The sequence below is a fragment of the Uranotaenia lowii genome, chromosome 3 (assembly GCF_029784155.1).
Source record: "Uranotaenia lowii strain MFRU-FL chromosome 3, ASM2978415v1, whole genome shotgun sequence".
NCBI classification, from domain to species: Eukaryota; Metazoa; Arthropoda; class Insecta; order Diptera; family Culicidae; genus Uranotaenia; species Uranotaenia lowii.
In genome coordinates, this window is record NC_073693.1 from 62,444,581 (window position 1) to 62,458,583 (window position 14,003).

Consider the following 14,003-nt stretch of genomic DNA (forward strand, 5'->3'; position numbering starts at 1 on the left):
AACGCTTCTAAAGGCCAGAAATCGCATTTTAAAGTTGTGATCCCAAATTAAGCTCAGAATGGCCGAAAAACGCTTCTAAAGGCCAGAAATCGCATTTTAAAGTTGTGATCCCAAAGTAAGCTCAGAATCCCCGAAAAACGCTTCTAAAGGCCAGAAAACGCATTTTAAAGTTGTGATCCCAAATTAAGCTCAGAATCCCCGAAAAACGCTTCTAAAGGCCAGAAAACGCATTTTAAAGTTGTGATCCCAAATTATGCTCAGAATCCCCAAAAAACGCTTCTAAAGGCCAGAAATCGCATTTTAAAGTTGTGATCCCAAATTAAGCTCAGATTCCCCGAAAAACGCTTCTAAAGGCCAGAAATCGCATTTTAAAGTTGTGATCGCAAATTAAGCTCAGAATCCCCGAAAAACGCTTCTAAAGGCCAGAAATCGCATTTTAAAGTTGTGATCCCAAATTAAGCTCAGAATGGCCGAAAAACGCTTCTAAAGGCCAGAAATCGCATTTTAAAGTTGTGATCCCAAATTAAGCTTAGAATCCCCGAAAAACGCTTCTAAAGGCCAGAAATCGCATTTTAAAGTTGTGATCCCAAATTAAGCTCAGAATGGCCGAAAAACGCTTCTAAAGGCCAGAAATCGCATTTTAAAGTTGTGATCCCAAATTAAGCTCAGAACGCTTCTAAAGGCCAGAAATCGCATTTTAAAGTTGTGATCCCAAATTAAGCTCAGAATGGCCGAAAAACGCTTCTAAAGGCCAGAAATCGCATTTTAAAGTTGTGATCCCAAATTAAGCTTAGAATCCCCGAAAAACGCTTCTAAAGGCCAGAAATCGCATTTTAAAGTTGTGATCCCAAATAAGCTCAGAATCCCCGAAAAACGCTTCTAAAGGCCAGAAAACGCATTTTAAAGTTGTGATCCCAAATTAAGCTTAGAATCCCCGAAAAACGCTTCTAAAGGCCAGAAATCGCATTTTAAAGTTGTGATCCCAAATTAAGCTCAGAATCCCTGAAAAACGCTTCTAAAGGCCAGAAATCGCATTTTAAAGTTGTGATCCCAAATTATGCTCAGAATCCCCGAAAAACGCTTCTAAAGGCCAGAAAACGCATTTTAAAGTTGTGATCCCAAATTAAGCTCAGAATCCCCGAAAAACGCTTCTAAAGGCCAGAAATCGAATTTAAAAGTTGTGATCCCAAATTAAGCTCAGAATCCCCGAAAAACGCTTCTAAAGGCCAGAAATCGCATTTTAAAGTTGTGATCCCAAATTAAGCTCAGAATCCCCGAAAAACGCTTCTAAAGGCCAGAAATCGCATTTTAAAGTTGTGATCCCAAATTAAGCTCAGAATAGCCGAAAAACGCTTCTAAAGGCCAGAAATCGCATTTTAAAGTTGTGATCCCAAATTAAGCTCAGAATCCCCGAAAAACGCTTCTAAAGGCCAGAAATCGCATTTTAAAGTTGTGATCCCAAATTAAGCTCAGAATCCCCGAAAAACGCTTCTAAAGGCCAGAAATCGCATTTTAAAGTTGTGATCCCAAATTAAGCTCAGAATGGCCGAAAAACGCTTCTAAAGGCCAGAAATCGCATTTTAAAGTTGTGATCCCAAATTAAGCTCAGAATCCCCGAAAAACGCTTCTAAAGGCCAGAAAACGCATTTTAAAGTTGTGATCCCAAATTAAGCTCAGAATCCCCAAAAAACGCTTCTAAAGGCCAGAAATCGCATTTTAAAGTTGTGATCCCAAATTAAGCTCAGATTCCCCGAAAAACGCTTCTAAAGGTCAGAAATCGCATTTTAAAGTTGTGATCCCAAATTAAGCTCAGAATGGCCGAAAAACGCTTCTAAAGGTCAGAAATCGCATTTTAAAGTTGTGATCCCAAATTAAGCTCAGAATGGCCGAAAAACGCTTCTAAAGGCCAGAAATCGCATTTTAAAGTTGTGATCCCAAATTAAGCTCAGAATCCCCGAAAAACGCTTCTAAAGGCCAGAAATCGCATTTTAAAGTTGTGATCCCAAATTAAGCTCAGAATCCCCGAAAAACGCTTCTAAAGGCCAGAAATCGCATTTTAAAGTTGTGATCCCAAATTAAGCTCAGAATCCCCGAAAAACGCTTCTAAAGGCCAGAAATCGCATTTTAAAGTTGTGATCCCAAATTAAGCTCAGAATGGCCGAAAAACGCTTCTAAAGGCCAGAAATCGCATTTTAAAGTTGTGATCCCAAATTAAGCTCAGAATCCCCGAAAAACGCTTCTAAAGGCCAGAAATCGCATTTTAAAGTTGTGATCCCAAATTAAGCTCAGAATGGCCGAAAAACGCTTCTAAAGGCCAGAAATCGCATTTTAAAGTTGTGATCCCAAAGTAAGCTCAGAATCCCCGAAAAACGCTTCTAAAGGCCAGAAAACGCATTTTAAAGTTGTGATCCCAAATTAAGCTCAGAATCCCCGAAAAACGCTTCTAAAGGCCAGAAAACGCATTTTAAAGTTGTGATCCCAAATTAAGCTCAGAATCCCCAAAAAACGCTTCTAAAGGCCAGAAATCGCATTTTAAAGTTGTGATCCCAAATTAAGCTCAGATTCCCCGAAAAACGCTTCTAAAGGCCAGAAATCGCATTTTAAAGTTGTGATCGCAAATTAAGCTCAGAATCCCCGAAAAACGCTTCTAAAGGCCAGAAATCGCATTTTAAAGTTGTGATCCCAAATTAAGCTCAGAATGGCCGAAAAACGCTTCTAAAGGCCAGAAATCGCATTTTAAAGTTGTGATCCCAAATTAAGCTTAGAATCCCCGAAAAACGCTTCTAAAGGCCAGAAATCGCATTTTAAAGTTGTGATCCCAAATTAAGCTCAGAATGGCCGAAAAACGCTTCTAAAGGCCAGAAATCGCATTTTAAAGTTGTGATCCCAAATTAAGCTTAGAATCCCCGAAAAACGCTTCTAAAGGCCAGAAATCGCATTTTAAAGTTGTGATCCCAAATAAGCTCAGAATCCCCGAAAAACGCTTCTAAAGGCCAGAAAACGCATTTTAAAGTTGTGATCCCAAATTAAGCTTAGAATCCCCGAAAAACGCTTCTAAAGGCCAGAAATCGCATTTTAAAGTTGTGATCCCAAATTAAGCTCAGAATCCCTGAAAAACGCTTCTAAAGGCCAGAAATCGCATTTTAAAGTTGTGATCCCAAATTATGCTCAGAATCCCCGAAAAACGCTTCTAAAGGCCAGAAAACGCATTTTAATGTTGTGATCCCAAATTAAGCTCAGAATCCCCGAAAAACGCTTCTAAAGGCCAGAAATCGCATTTTAAAGTTGTGATCCCAAATTAAGCTCAGAATCCCCGAAAAACGCTTCTAAAGGCCAGAAATCGCATTTTAAAGTTGTGATCCCAAATTAAGCTCAGAATCCCCGAAAAACGCTTCTAAAGGCCAGAAATCGCATTTTAATGTTGTGATCCCAAATTAAGCTCAGAATGGCCGAAAAACGCTTCTTAAGGCCAGAAATCGCATTTTAAAGTTGTGATCCCAAATTAAGCTTAGAATCCCCGAAAAACGCTTCTAAAGGCCAGAAATCGCATTTTAAAGTTGTGATCCCAAATAAGCTCAGAATCCCCGAAAAACGCTTCTAAAGGCCAGAAAACGCATTTTAAAGTTGTGATCCCAAATTAAGCTTAGAATCCCCGAAAAACGCTTCTAAAGGCCAGAAATCGCATTTTAAAGTTGTGATCCCAAATTAAGCTCAGAATCCCTGAAAAACGCTTCTAAAGGCCAGAAATCGCATTTTAAAGTTGTGATCCCAAATTATGCTCAGAATCCCCGAAAAACGCTTCTAAAGGCCAGAAAACGCATTTTAAAGTTGTGATCCCAAATTAAGCTCAGAATCCCCGAAAAACGCTTCTAAAGGCCAGAAATCGCATTTTAATGTTGTGATCCCAAATTAAGCTCAGAATGGCCGAAAAACGCTTCTAAAGGCCAGAAATCGCATTTTAAAGTTGTGATCCCAAATTAAGCTCAGAATCCCCGAAAAACGCTTCTGAAGGCCAGAAATCGCATTTTAATGTTGTGATCCCAAATTAAGCTCAGAATGGCCGAAAAACGCTTCTAAAGGCCAGAAATCGCATTTTAAAGTTGTGATCCCAAATTAAGCTCAGAATCCCCGAAAAACGCTTCTAAAGGCCAGAAATCGCATTTTAAAGTTGTGATCCCCAACTAAGCTCAGAATCCCCGAAAAACGCTTCTAAAGGCCAGAAATCGCATTTTAATGTTGTGATCCCAAATTAAGCTCAGAATGGCCGAAAAACGCTTCTTAAGGCCAGAAATCGCATTTTAAAGTTGTGATCCCAAATTAAGCTTAGAATCCCCGAAAAACGCTTCTAAAGGCCAGAAATCGCATTTTAAAGTTGTGATCCCAAATAAGCTCAGAATCCCCGAAAAACGCTTCTAAAGGCCAGAAAACGCATTTTAAAGTTGTGATCCCAAATTAAGCTTAGAATCCCCGAAAAACGCTTCTAAAGGCCAGAAATCGCATTTTAAAGTTGTGATCCCAAATTAAGCTCAGAATCCCTGAAAAACGCTTCTAAAGGCCAGAAATCGCATTTTAAAGTTGTGATCCCAAATTATGCTCAGAATCCCCGAAAAACGCTTCTAAAGGCCAGAAAACGCATTTTAAAGTTGTGATCCCAAATTAAGCTCAGAATCCCCGAAAAACGCTTCTAAAGGCCAGAAATCGCATTTTAAAGTTGTGATCCCAAATTAAGCTCAGAATCCCCGAAAAACGCTTCTAAAGGCCAGAAATCGCATTTTAAAGTTGTGATCCCAAATTAAGCTCAGAATCCCCGAAAAACGCTTCTTAAGGCCAGAAATCGCATTTTAAAGTTGTGATCCCAAATTAAGCTCAGAATGGCCGAAAAACGCTTCTAGAGGCCAGAAATCGCATTTTAAAGTTGTGATCCCAAATTAAGCTCAGAATCCCCGAAAAACGCTTCTAAAGGCCAGAAATCGCATTTAAAAGTTGTGATCCCAAATTAAGCTCAGAATCCCCGAAAAACGCTTCTAAAGGCCAGATATCGCATTTTAATGTTGTGATCCCAAATTAAGCTCAGAATGGCCGAAAAACGCTTCTTTAGGCCAGAAATCGCATTTTAAAGTTGTGATCCCAAATTAAGCTTAGAATCCCCGAAAAACGCTTCTAAAGGCCAGAAATCGCATTTTAAAGTTGTGATCCCAAATAAGCTCAGAATCCCCGAAAAACGCTTCTAAAGGCCAGAAAACGCATTTTAAAGTTGTGATCCCAAATTAAGCTTAGAATCCCCGAAAAACGCTTCTAAAGGCCAGAAATCGCATTTTAAAGTTGTGATCCCAAATTAAGCTCAGAATCCCTGAAAAACGCTTCTAAAGGCCAGAAATCGCATTTTAAAGTTGTGATCCCAAATTATGCTCAGAATCCCCGAAAAACGCTTCTAAAGGCCAGAAAACGCATTTTAAAGTTGTGATCCCAAATTAAGCTCAGAATCCCCGAAAAACGCTTCTAAAGGCCAGAAATCGAATTTAAAAGTTGTGATCCCAAATTAAGCTCAGAATCCCCGAAAAACGCTTCTAAAGGCCAGAAATCGCATTTTAAAGTTGTGATCCCAAATTAAGCTCAGAATCCCCGAAAAACGCTTCTAAAGGCCAGAAATCGCATTTTAAAGTTGTGATCCCAAATTAAGCTCAGAATCCCCGAAAAACGCTTCTAAAGGCCAGAAATCGCATTTTAAAGTTGTGATCCCAAATTAAGCTCAGAATCCCCGAAAAACGCTTCTAAAGGCCAGAAAACGCATTTTAAAGTTGTGATCCCAAATTAAGCTCAAAATCCCCGAAAAACGCTTCTAAAGGCCAGAAAACGCATTTTAAAGTTGTGATCCCAAATTAAGCTCAGAATCCCCAAAAAACGCTTCTAAAGGCCAGAAATCGCATTTTAAAGTTGTGATCCCAAATTAAGCTCAGATTCCCCGAAAAACGCTTCTAAAGGCCAGAAATCGCATTTTAAAGTTGTGATCGCAAATTAAGCTCAGAATGGCCGAAAAACGCTTCTAAAGGCCAGAAATCGCATTTTAAAGTTGTGATCCCAAATTAAGCTCAGAATCCCCGAAAAACGCTTCTAAAGGCCAGAAATCGCATTTTAATGTTGTGATCCCAAATTAAGCTCAGAATGGCCGAAAAACGCTTCTAAAGGCCAGAAATCGCATTTTAAAGTTGTGATCCCAAATTAAGCTCAGAATCCCCGAAAAACGCTTCTAAAGGCCAGAAATCGCATTTTAAAGTTGTGATCCCATATTAAGCTCAGAATCCCCGAAAAACGCTTCTAAAGGCCAGAAATCGCATTTTAAAGTTGTGATCGCAAATTAAGCTCAGAATCCCCGAAAAACGCTTCTAAAGGCCAGAAAACGCATTTTAAAGTTGTGATCCCAAATTAAGCTCAGAATCCCCGAAAAACGCTTCTAAAGGCCAGAAATCGCATTTTAAAGTTGTGATCCCAAATTAAGCTCAGAATGGCCGAAAAACGCTTCTAAAGGCCAGAAATCGCATTTTAAAGTTGTGATCCCAAATTAAGCTCAGAATCCCCGAAAAACGCTTCTAAAGGCCAGAAATCGCATTTTAATGTTGTGATCCCAAATTAAGCTCAGAATGGCCGAAAAACGCTTCTAAAGGCCAGAAATCGCATTTTAAAGTTGTGATCCCAAATTAAGCTCAGAATCCCCGAAAAACGCTTCTAAAGGCCAGAAAACGCATTTTAAAGTTGTGATCCCAAATTAAGCTCAGAATGGCCGAAAAACGCTTCTAAAGGCCAGAAATCGCATTTTAAAGTTGTGATCCCAAATTAAGCTCAGAATCCCCGAAAAACGCTTCTAAAGGCCAGAAAACGCATTTTAAAGTTGTGATCCCAAATTAAGCTCAGAATCCCCGAAAAACGCTTCTAAAGGCCAGAAATCGCATTTTAAAGTTGTGATCCCAAATTAAGCTCAGAATCCCCAAAAAACGCTTCTAAAGGCCAGAAATCGCATTTTAAAGTTGTGATCCCAAATTAAGCTCAGATTCCCCGAAAAACGCTTCTAAAGGCCAGAAATCGCATTTTAAAGTTGTGATCCCAAATTAAGCTCAGAATCCCCGAAAAACGCTTCTAAAGGCCAGAAATCGCATTTTAAAGTTGTGATCGCAAATTAAGCTCAGAATCCCCGAAAAACGCTTCTAAAGGCCAGAAATCGCATTTTAAAGTTGTGATCCCAAATTAAGCTCAGAATGGCCGAAAAACGCTTCTAAAGGCCAGAAATCGCATTTTAAAGTTGTGATCCCAAATTAAGCTCAGAATGGCCGAAAAACGCTTCTAAAGGCCAGAAATCGCATTTTAATGTTGTGATCCCAAATTAAGCTCAGAATGGCCGAAAAACGCTTCTAAAGGCCAGAAATCGCATTTTAAAGTTGTGATCCCAAATTAAGCTCAGAATCCCCGAAAAACGCTTCTAAAGGCCAGAAAACGCATTTTAAAGTTGTGATCCCAAATTAAGCTCAGAATCCCCGAAAAACGCTTCTAAAGGCCAGAAAACGCATTTTAAAGTTGTGATCCCAAATTAAGCTCAGAATCCCCAAAAAACGCTTCTAAAGGCCAGAAATCGCATTTTAAAGTTGTGATCCCAAATTAAGCTCAGAATCCCCGAAAAACGCTTCTAAAGGCCAGAAATCGCATTTTAAAGTTGTGATCCCAAATTAAGCTCAGAATCCCCGAAAAACGCTTCTAAAGGCCAGAAATCGCATTTTAAAGTTGTGATCGCAAATTAAGCTCAGAATCCCCGAAAAACGCTTCTAAAGGCCAGAAATCGCATTTTAAAGTTGTGATCCCAAATTAAGCTCAGAATGGCCGAAAAACGCTTCTAAAGGCCAGAAATCGCATTTTAAAGTTGTGATCCCAAATTAAGCTCAGAATCCCCGAAAAACGCTTCTAAAGGCCAGAAATCGCATTTTAAAGTTGTGATCCCAAATTAAGCTCAGAATGGCCGAAAAACGCTTCTAAAGGCCAGAAATCGCATTTTAAAGTTGTGATCCCAAATTAAGCTCAGAATCCCCGAAAAACGCTTCTAAAGGCCAGAAATCGCATTTTAAAGTTGTGATCCCAAATTAAGCTCAGAATGGCCGAAAAACGCTTCTAAAGGCCAGAAATCGCATTTTAAAGTTGTGATCCCAAAGTAAGCTCAGAATCCCCGAAAAACGCTTCTAAAGGCCAGAAAACGCATTTTAAAGTTGTGATCCCAAATTAAGCTCAGAATCCCCGAAAAACGCTTCTAAAGGCCAGAAAACGCATTTTAAAGTTGTGATCCCAAATTAAGCTCAGAATCCCCAAAAAACGCTTCTTAAGGCCAGAAATCGCATTTTAAAGTTGTGATCCCAAATTAAGCTCAGATTCCCCGAAAAACGCTTCTAAAGGCCAGAAATCGCATTTTAAAGTTGTGATCGCAAATTAAGCTCAGAATCCCCGAAAAACGCTTCTAAAGGCCAGAAATCGCATTTTAAAGTTGTGATCCCAAATTAAGCTCAGAATGGCCGAAAAACGCTTCTAAAGGCCAGAAATCGCATTTTAAAGTTGTGATCCCAAATTAAGCTTAGAATCCCCGAAAAACGCTTCTAAAGGCCAGAAATCGCATTTTAAAGTTGTGATCCCAAATTATGCTCAGAATCCCCGAAAAACGCTTCTAAAGGCCAGAAATCGCATTTTAAAGTTGTGATCCCAAATTAAGCTCAGAATCCCCGAAAAACGCTTCTAAAGGCCAGAAATCGCATTTTAAAGTTGTGATCCCAAATTAAGCTCAGAATAGCCGAAAAACGCTTCTAAAGGCCAGAAATCGCATTTTAAAGTTGTGATCCCAAATTAAGCTCAGAATCCCCGAAAAACGCTTCTAAAGGCCAGAAATCGCATTTTAAAGTTGTGATCCCAAATTAAGCTCAGAATCCCCGAAAAACGCTTCTAAAGGCCAGAAATCGCATTTTAAAGTTGTGATCCCAAATTAAGCTCAGAATGGCCGAAAAACGCTTCTAAAGGCCAGAAATCGCATTTTAAAGTTGTGATCCCAAATTAAGCTCAGAATCCCCGAAAAACGCTTCTAAAGGCCAGAAAACGCATTTTAAAGTTGTGATCCCAAATTAAGCTCAGAATCCCCAAAAAACGCTTCTAAAGGCCAGAAATCGCATTTTAAAGTTGTGATCCCAAATTAAGCTCAGATTCCCCGAAAAACGCTTCTAAAGGTCAGAAATCGCATTTTAAAGTTGTGATCCCAAATTAAGCTCAGAATGGCCGAAAAACGCTTCTAAAGGTCAGAAATCGCATTTTAAAGTTGTGATCCCAAATTAAGCTCAGAATCCCCGAAAAACGCTTCTAAAGGCCAGAAATCGCATTTTAAAGTTGTGATCCCAAATTAAGCTCAGAATCCCCGAAAAACGCTTCTAAAGGCCAGAAAACGCATTTTAAAGTTGTGATCCCAAATTAAGCTCAGAATCCCCAAAAAACGCTTCTAAAGGCCAGAAATCGCATTTTAAAGTTGTGATCCCAAATTAAGCTCAGAATCCCCGAAAAACGCTTCTAAAGGCCAGAAATCGCATTTTAAAGTTGTGATCCCAAATTAAGCTCAGAATCCCCGAAAAACGCTTCTAAAGGCCAGAAATCGCATTTTAAAGTTGTGATCCCAAATTAAGCTCAGAATAGCCGAAAAACGCTTCTAAAGGCCAGAAATCGCATTTTAAAGTTGTGATCCCAAATTAAGCTCAGAATCCCCGAAAAACGCTTCTAAAGGCCAGAAATCGCATTTTAAAGTTGTGATCCCAAATTAAGCTCAGAATCCCCGAAAAACGCTTCTAAAGGCCAGAAATCGCATTTTAAAGTTGTGATCCCAAATTAAGCTCAGAATGGCCGAAAAACGCTTCTAAAGGCCAGAAATCGCATTTTAAAGTTGTGATCCCAAATTAAGCTCAGAATCCCCGAAAAACGCTTCTAAAGGCCAGAAAACGCATTTTAAAGTTGTGATCCCAAATTAAGCTCAGAATCCCCAAAAAACGCTTCTAAAGGCCAGAAATCGCATTTTAAAGTTGTGATCCCAAATTAAGCTCAGATTCCCCGAAAAACGCTTCTAAAGGTCAGAAATCGCATTTTAAAGTTGTGATCCCAAATTAAGCTCAGAATGGCCGAAAAACGCTTCTAAAGGTCAGAAATCGCATTTTAAAGTTGTGATCCCAAATTATGCTCAGAATCCCCGAAAAACGCTTCTAAAGGCCAGAAATCGCATTTTAAAGTTGTGATCCCAAATTAAGCTCAGAATCCCCGAAAAACGCTTCTAAAGGCCAGAAATCGCATTTTAAAGTTGTGATCCCAAATTAAGCTCAGAATCCCCGAAAAACGCTTCTAAAGGCCAGAAATCGCATTTTAAAGTTGTGATCCCAAATTAAGCTCAGAATAGCCGAAAAACGCTTCTAAAGGCCAGAAATCGCATTTTAAAGTTGTGATCCCAAATTAAGCTCAGAATCCCCGAAAAACGCTTCTAAAGGCCAGAAATCGCATTTTAAAGTTGTGATCCCAAATTAAGCTCAGAATCCCCGAAAAACGCTTCTAAAGGCCAGAAATCGCATTTTAAAGTTGTGATCCCAAATTAAGCTCAGAATGGCCGAAAAACGCTTCTAAAGGCCAGAAATCGCATTTTAAAGTTGTGATCCCAAATTAAGCTCAGAATCCCCGAAAAACGCTTCTAAAGGCCAGAAAACGCATTTTAAAGTTGTGATCCCAAATTAAGCTCAGAATCCCCAAAAAACGCTTCTAAAGGCCAGAAATCGCATTTTAAAGTTGTGATCCCAAATTAAGCTCAGATTCCCCGAAAAACGCTTCTAAAGGTCAGAAATCGCATTTTAAAGTTGTGATCCCAAATTAAGCTCAGAATGGCCGAAAAACGCTTCTAAAGGTCAGAAATCGCATTTTAAAGTTGTGATCCCAAATTAAGCTCAGAATCCCCGAAAAACGCTTCTAAAGGCCAGAAATCGCATTTTAAAGTTGTGATCCCAAATTAAGCTCAGAATCCCCGAAAAACGCTTCTAAAGGCCAGAAATCGCATTTTAAAGTTGTGATCCCAAATTAAGCTCAGAATCCCCGAAAAACGCTTCTAAAGGCCAGAAATCGCATTTAAAAGTTGTGATCCCAAATTAAGCTCAGAATCCCCGAAAAACGCTTCTAAAGGCCAGAAATCGCATTTTAAAGTTGTGATCCCAAATTAAGCTCAGAATGGCCGAAAAACGCTTCTAAAGGCCAGAAATCGCATTTTAAAGTTGTGATCCCAAAGTAAGCTCAGAATCCCCGAAAAACGCTTCTAAAGGCCAGAAAACGCATTTTAAAGTTGTGATCCCAAAGTAAGCTCAGAATCCCCGAAAAACGCTTCTAAAGGCCAGAAAACGCATTTTAAAGTTGTGATCCCAAATTAAGCTCAGAATCCCCAAAAAACGCTTCTAAAGGCCAGAAATCGCATTTTAAAGTTGTGATCCCAAATTAAGCTCAGATTCCCCGAAAAACGCTTCTAAAGGCCAGAAATCGCATTTTAAAGTTGTGATCGCAAATTAAGCTCAGAATCCCCGAAAAACGCTTCTAAAGGCCAGAAATCGCATTTTAAAGTTGTGATCCCAAATTAAGCTCAGAATGGCCGAAAAACGCTTCTAAAGGCCAGAAATCGCATTTTAAAGTTGTGATCCCAAATTAAGCTTAGAATCCCCGAAAAACGCTTCTAAAGGCCAGAAATCGCATTTTAAAGTTGTGATCCCAAATTAAGCTCAGAATGGCCGAAAAACGCTTCTAAAGGCCAGAAATCGCATTTTAAAGTTGTGATCCCAAATTAAGCTCAGAACGCTTCTAAAGGCCAGAAATCGCATTTTAAAGTTGTGATCCCAAATTAAGCTCAGAATGGCCGAAAAACGCTTCTAAAGGCCAGAAATCGCATTTTAAAGTTGTGATCCCAAATAAGCTCAGAATCCCCGAAAAACGCTTCTAAAGGCCAGAAATCGCATTTTAAAGTTGTGATCCCAAATTATGCTCAGAATCCCCGAAAAACGCTTCTAAAGGCCAGAAAACGCATTTTAAAGTTGTGATCCCAAATTAAGCTCAGAATCCCCGAAAAACGCTTCTAAAGGCCAGAAATCGCATTTTAAAGTTGTGATCCCAAATTAAGCTCAGAATCCCCGAAAAACGCTTCTAAAGGCCAGAAATCGCATTTTAAAGTTGTGATCCCAAATTAAGCTCAGAATCCCCGAAAAACGCTTCTAAAGGCCAGAAATCGCATTTTAATGTTGTGATCCCAAATTAAGCTCAGAATGGCCGAAAAACGCTTCTTAAGGCCAGAAATCGCATTTTAAAGTTGTGATCCCAAATTAAGCTTAGAATCCCCGAAAAACGCTTCTAAAGGCCAGAAATCGCATTTTAAAGTTGTGATCCCAAATAAGCTCAGAATCCCCGAAAAACGCTTCTAAAGGCCAGAAAACGCATTTTAAAGTTGTGATCCCAAATTAAGCTTAGAATCCCCGAAAAACGCTTCTAAAGGCCAGAAATCGCATTTTAAAGTTGTGATCCCAAATTAAGCTCAGAATGGCCGAAAAACGCTTCTAAAGGCCAGAAATCGCATTTTAAAGTTGTGATCCCAAATTATGCTCAGAATCCCCGAAAAACGCTTCTAAAGGCCAGAAAACGCATTTTAAAGTTGTGATCCCAAATTAAGCTCAGAATCCCCGAAAAACGCTTCTAAAGGCCAGAAATCGCATTTTAATGTTGTGATCCCAAATTAAGCTCAGAATGGCCGAAAAACGCTTCTAAAGGCCAGAAATCGCATTTTAAAGTTGTGATCCCAAATTAAGCTCAGAATCCCCGAAAAACGCTTCTGAAGGCCAGAAATCGCATTTTAATGTTGTGATCCCAAATTAAGCTCAGAATGGCCGAAAAACGCTTCTAAAGGCCAGAAATCGCATTTTAAAGTTGTGATCCCAAATTAAGCTCAGAATCCCCGAAAAACGCTTCTAAAGGCCAGAAATCGCATTTTAAAGTTGTGATCCCAAATTAAGCTCAGAATCCCCGAAAAACGCTTCTAAAGGCCAGAAATCGCATTTTAATGTTGTGATCCCAAATTAAGCTCAGAATGGCCGAAAAACGCTTCTTAAGGCCAGAAATCGCATTTTAAAGTTGTGATCCCAAATTAAGCTTAGAATCCCCGAAAAACGCTTCTAAAGGCCAGAAATCGCATTTTAAAGTTGTGATCCCAAATAAGCTCAGAATCCCCGAAAAACGCTTCTAAAGGCCAGAAAACGCATTTTAAAGTTGTGATCCCAAATTAAGCTTAGAATCCCCGAAAAACGCTTCTAAAGGCCAGAAATCGCATTTTAAAGTTGTGATCCCAAATTAAGCTCAGAATCCCTGAAAAACGCTTCTAAAGGCCAGAAATCGCATTTTAAAGTTGTGATCCCAAATTATGCTCAGAATCCCCGAAAAACGCTTCTAAAGGCCAGAAAACGCATTTTAAAGTTGTGATCCCAAATTAAGCTCAGAATCCCCGAAAAACGCTTCTAAAGGCCAGAAATCGCATTTTAAAGTTGTGATCCCAAATTAAGCTCAGAATCCCCGAAAAACGCTTCTAAAGGCCAGAAATCGCATTTTAAAGTTGTGATCCCAAATTAAGCTCAGAATCCCCGAAAAACGCTTCTTAAGGCCAGAAATCGCATTTTAAAGTTGTGATCCCAAATTAAGCTCAGAATGGCCGAAAAACGCTTCTTAAGGCCAGAAATCGCATTTTAAAGTTGTGATCCCAAATTAAGCTTAGAATCCCCGAAAAACGCTTCTAAAGGCCAGAAATCGCATTTTAAAGTTGTGATCCCAAATAAGCTCAGAATCCCCGAAAAACGCTTCTAAAGGCCAGAAAACGCATTTTAAAGTTGTGATCCCAAATTAAGCTTAGAATCCCCGAAAAACGCTTCTAAAGGCCAGAAATCGCA